This window comes from Psammomys obesus, unplaced genomic scaffold (genome assembly GCF_907164565.1).
Source record: "Psammomys obesus unplaced genomic scaffold, mPsaObe1.curated_primary_1811, whole genome shotgun sequence".
Classification (NCBI taxonomy): domain Eukaryota; kingdom Metazoa; phylum Chordata; class Mammalia; order Rodentia; family Muridae; genus Psammomys; species Psammomys obesus.
Window position 1 is genome coordinate 1,037,048 of NW_026596353.1, and position 6,007 is coordinate 1,043,054.

The following is a 6,007-nucleotide window of genomic DNA, read 5'->3' on the forward strand; positions in this document are numbered from 1 at the left end:
TATGTGGGTTTATTCTTTTTTAGTTCACAGTTGAGTAGGGATATATAATACATTCTGATTGTGTCACATGCACACCCATACGTCCTTCCCACCCTGTGCACCCCACTTCCATCCCTCCTCTCATTTTGATTTTGCTTTGCTGCACATTTAGTTAAATACCGCTACCTGTGACTGAGTTTGAAACTTCCACTGGAGCCCAGAGGGATCATTGGTAGGTACTCAATTGAAGGTAGTGATTCCTCCCTCTTTTTCTGAATCTGTCATCAAACTAGTTCTGCACTGAGGGGTGGAGGCCCCAAGCCCCTCCCTGTCTTGTACTGACATAGTATAGACATAGTTATTGAGAATTACAATTATGGTGGCTATATCTTGCCCAGATGATGTCGTATTTTAAACTTTATTTAGTGTGTGTCTGCTTGGCCACTGAAATGCGTACCATGGTGAGTAGATGGAGGTCAGGGAACAACCTGAAGGAGCTGCTTCTCTACTTTGACCATCTGGGTTCTGGGGATCGAAGACAGATCTTCAAACCTGGCAGCAAATGGCTTTACCAGTGAGCTCAACTGTGTGGTTTAGGATGTGCAGATACATAAACCTTTTTTTGTTTCCGAGACAGGGTTTCTCTTTGTAGCGTTGGCTGTCCTGGACTCACTTTGTAGACCAGGCTGACCTGGAACTCATAGAGATCTGCCTGCCTCTGCCTCTCTGAGTGCTGATATCACAGGCGTGTGCCGCCATGCCATGGTGCTCACATAAACCATTTTAAACAAATGGTAGCAGAATGCAAAGGTGACTGTGCCCAGTGCTCAGCAAGTAGCTGCTTTTTGCCTTACACTGACTTCGTGATACAAAGATGATAATCTCCATAGTTAGGTGGGACATATGGCCTCTGTCACTCAGGGTGGTCCTTTGGGATTCCTAATTCTGCCTAAGCTTGGCTAAGCAGAATGGGAAGATTTTAATAAATGGTACAGTAGGGCTGGAGAGATGGCTCAGAGGTTAAGAGCACTGGCTGCTCTTCCAGAGATCTTGAGTTCGATTCCCAGCAAGCACATGGTAGCTCACAGTCATCCCTTCTGGTTTCCAAGTGTATATGCAGGCCAAATGCTGTAATAAAATAAAATGGTACAATGGTCAGTGTAGGGGGATCGCATATCAGATATCTACATTATGACTCATAACTGGTTGGGGTCACACAACATGAGGAACTGTATTAAAGGGTTGCAGCATTTGAAGGCTGAGAACCACTGAGGTGGTGAAAGGTTTCTGTTTTAGTTAAAATGTAAGGCAGCCGGCAGGGTGGCAAGCATTCAGAGAGAGAGGCAGGCAGATTTCTCTGAGTTCAAGGCCAGCCTGGTCTACAAAGCATAGCCCAGGACAACCAAAGCTACACAGAGAAACCCTGTCTCAAAAAAAAAAAGGCCTGTTGTGATCAGACTTTTCCTGTGTTACACACACAATGCCAAGCAGGAAATAAAAAAGTAAAAGGTAAACTGGACCCACATGGTAAAAACTGGAACTTTGAGCAGAAATGGAAGTAAACAGCATTATTAGGAAACTAGGCATCTATTTCCAGAAATACTGTGTCTGGCTGGATTTTAGAGGGTAAGGACTTGCAGGATGGCTCAGGGTAAAAGTGCTTTCTGTGCAAGGCTGACCACCTGAATTGAATTCCTGGATGCCATGGTGGAAGGTGAGAACCAACTCCCAAAGATGTCCTTCCAGGGCTGGAGAAACAGCTCAGCAGGGAAAGCCACTTGCTGTTCTTGCAGAGACCTGGGTTTGGTTCCCAGCACCCGCACCAGGCAGCTCACAACCATCTGTTCTGCAGTTCCAGGGGATCCAGCAACTACTTCTGGCCTCAAAAGAACACTTAGGCTTATGTTACACATACAGATAAGCAGACACCCATACAATAGAAATAAACGTCCTCTGATCTCCAAACATTCCATGGCATTCGTGCACCCGTAGTCACTAATGAAAAAACATTTTTTTAAGTTTATTTTTTGAGACAGGATTTCTCTGTGTAGCCTTGGCTGTACTGGACTCACTTAGAAGACCAGGCTGTCCTCAAACTCAGAGAGAGATCTGCCTGCCTCTGTCTCCCTGAGTGATAAGATTATAGGCATGCGCTACCATGCCCAGCAAGAAATGTTTTTAAAGGGGACTATTTGGGGTAGCAGTTGCTAGAAAGAGGAAGTGATCTTTCTCTTTGGCTGTGTGGTCAAGGATGTGGAATAAGACCCTGTTAGTCACTATAGTTTCACTACCAAAATTGCTTTAGTGTTTTGCTTCAAAATCTTACTTGAAGAGGGAGGTGAGGGATGGAAGAAAATGGGTAGTTTTCATTGGGTGCAGCGTTGCAGGCTAGGTGAGGCTAGAGGCCTTTACTCCCCTCTCCCCCTTTGTTTTGTTGGCTTTTGGATTTTCAAGACAGACCTTCTCTGTATAGCCCTGGCTGTCTTGGAACTCTATAGACCAGGCTGGCCTCAAACTCACAGAGACCCACCTGCCTCTTCCTCCCAAGTGAGGAGATTAAAGGCGTGGACTACCATTGCCCAGCTTTTCTCCCTCCTAACCCCACGAGGCTGGATTCTAACCAAACTCAGATATTTTGTCACTTTTGTGCCTTAGCAACTAAGTGTTCAGCTTGGCTTAATACCAAAATGGGAGAATTGAAGCCGGTCAGGCTAATCTCTGATGACTTAGGATATACTCAGGTTTGGCAAGTTTTGACAGACTCCAAGAAGGCTAAAATAATACTAAAACGTTCCAGTGTTTGCTGACTTGTCCCAGTCTTGAGGAGTTCCTAATTCCATGAACAAGACAGAAGAGGGTAAGGTTAGGACCAAATTTCCAGGAGTGGACTAAGGCGAGGGTGGATATTAGGTAACCATTAAGAATGAGCACACCAGTGGCATACACCTGTAATCCTAGCACTCTGGGAAGCAGAGACAGGCAGATCTCTGTGAGTTTGAAGCCAGAGTGGTCTACAGAGCGAGTCCAGAACAGCCAAGGCTACACAGAGAAACCCTGCATGACTCTATAAAGTGGACAGGAAAGAATGTAGGGATGTGACTATAGTAGTGGAAATGGATTTGAACCTCTCTAAGAACCAGGATGTGGACTAGAGGTGACTTAGTAATGTGCTTGCTGAGCATCATGAGTTCCTGAGTTCAGTCTTTCATGTGAGAAAGCCAGGCATAGTGGTTTGCATCTGGTAAGTCCAGCACTGGGGAGATGGTGACAGGAGGCTCTCTCTATAGCTCTCTGCCCAGCCAGGTTAGCCAAACTGGCAAGCTTCAGTGAGAGATCCTGTCTCAAACCATAAGGTAGCGATTGAGGAAATCAGACACCTAACAAAACCAACCTCTAGCCTACAGACACACACACACACACACACACACACACACAAATGCACAGCCATACACAGAAGCAGATATATACAGAATGAGGATGAGAGTTTTTTTTAAAGAAATTATTTTTTAAAGAATTATTTCAGTTTTACCTACAAGATGAACAAGCTAGTCTACATAATGACCAGTAAGCAATTAAACATAGGCAATGGATGCGTAATTTATTTTTGACACTATTTATTCATTTATTTATTTTATGTGTGTACGGGTATGTGGTGCATGCCATAGTATGTTTGTAGAGGTCAGAAAACAGTTTATAGAAATTGAGTCTATTCTGTCAACACTTAGATTTTTCCTTCATGAGGATGTTTACTAAGAATACAAACTGATGGTTAGGGTTAAGGGGTGACTCCCAGCAGGGCCACATAGGTGAAGAAGCTCTGAATAGAGGAGATAACATCCTCACATACCTTCCACGTCTCTGGGTCCAGCCTCAGCCTGACAACCTTGGTCTAGAACATCAAGTTTTCACCTCAGCAGCTTACTGCCACTGTACCCTGCTCTCTCCCTTCCACACTGGACACCTTGAACCCCTGCCACATAGATCTCAAGAATCTAATTCAAGTTGTCACTGTTAATCCAGAAATTTGCTGGCAAAAACCAATTCCACCATTTCAGGCCAAATTAAGGCAAGCTTTATTAAATGTTAAATGCTGACCAAAAGATAACTTTCATCAAGACCGTTCCCAGGAATTTCCTAGCTGGGAATGGCCTGGAACCATGTATTGCCAGGGCTTAAAAGGGCAAACCTATAGACCACCATACTTTCCCATGAGGTTTTATTATTTTCCAAGAACTACAATTCCTAGCATTGCAGCCAGTTATCTGGTCCCTGGGCAGATGGGGCTTACAGGTTAATGTTGGGCGTTACAGTCAACCACGGTAGCACACAGCTTCATCTACAGAGCCATCTCATTTGCCCCTGGGTGAGCAATTTAGATGATCACCATGAAGATACTAGAAGCCACAGAAAAAAGTCACCCGGAAAATGACAATCAGACGGAAGACGCTTGGAGAACACCAATATTTAAATAGAAACAAGAATCTACAGATGTCTGTAGTGTTTAGCAAAGGGGAGATGGAGATGACAGAAGAGAGAGGCAACTCACATGAAGAGAATATCAAGAAAAAGGAATTTTCAGAGGTAATCAAAAGAAGCAACTACCACAGGGGCTAAGGCCTAGAAAGTGGATATCAGTTCTGATGGAAACTTCACAAGCAGAGGTAATGAATACAGTAAGGGAGGAGAGGAAGGCATAGCCCAGCTTCCTGCATGTCCTTAGGTGAATCTCTGCCTAACACTTCAGAGTAACCCAAAAGCAGACTACCTTTGAGAAACAGGCAACCATAGATCAAATGTTAACCTTCTCAAGGTACTGGAGTAGCCAGGTCCCTTCCCTGAGGACCTCCACTACCAGGGTGCATCCACAGAACACTCTAACTGCCCTAATGGCTGGACCCAGGCCCCACTCTACTGAGTAAAAAGCACAAGCTCTGGACTTGAAAATCCACCAGTCCATACCCTGGAAAGCTCCAACCCTCAAGCCATATAAACCCTGTCTTCTGCTCAGTTTTCTATTCATTCTCCTCAGAGCAGAGACAGCTTGAAAATTTCACAAGGTGCCCCTGGGGTGCAGATCAGTACCAAGAAGGCCTCATGCTTGCCAGACAAGTGCTTTGATGTTGAGCCTCATTCCTAGTCCAGACGTTGGTTTCTGAGCTCAGTCGACCATCAAGCATTGGCTAGGATTTGTGTTTCAGCTCTGAGGGGAAAGCTTTCCTAAAGTGTTAGAGCAACGAGGGAAAAGGCTTTCCCAATGGAAGTGTTACAGATCTGAAGGTTTCCCTGGTAGTTCAGGGTAGTATCCTGGTAGTTGGGAGCCAAGGAATACCACAAAATCACACCTCACACAAGAGATTTATTGGGAGATTTATTGAGAACCCAGAAAGGTGGCAGAAAAAAACGTTGCCATTACTTGTAACTGATACTGTCCTATAAAGCCGCGGCCCGCGCTGAGGCCTCTGGGATCGCCTACGGCGATGGCTAACCCGGCCGGTTAGTCAACCATGCGGCGGAAGCCTGGGCAGTACCTAAGTAGGTCCAATGGTAGGCGCCAAGACCGGGGAGCGAGTCTGCAGCCCACCGTGGCCGGCGCCACTGCACGGAAGGCTTAGCACAGCACTTCCCGCGCGTCGTCCCAGCGCGGGCTGCGGCTGCGCGGCCTGCGAAGGCGGGAAACCTGGGCGTGCTCCGCGCGCGTGCGCCCTCTGGCGGAGCCAACCGTCCTGCCAGTACGGTTGCATCTTTTCACCAAGCCCGTCCCTTCCTCTTCCCCAGCAGGTAGCGCGCGGAATTGTTGGGGCCCCTCCTGTGGGGGGCGGGTCTAGGACGCTGAAAGGCTGATAAAAGGCGGGGTCAGGATGTGGCTACACCCGTCGCTGGTCATTGGGAGCCCTCACCCTGTGACTCTCCACCAGTAGCCAATCACAAACCTCCTAATACAAGCGTCAACCAATGGACTGTGCGGTCCGGCTGCTTCCGGCTCTGCGCCGGATTCGCCTCTTTCCCCTGGGCTCCCTGCGACGGGCGG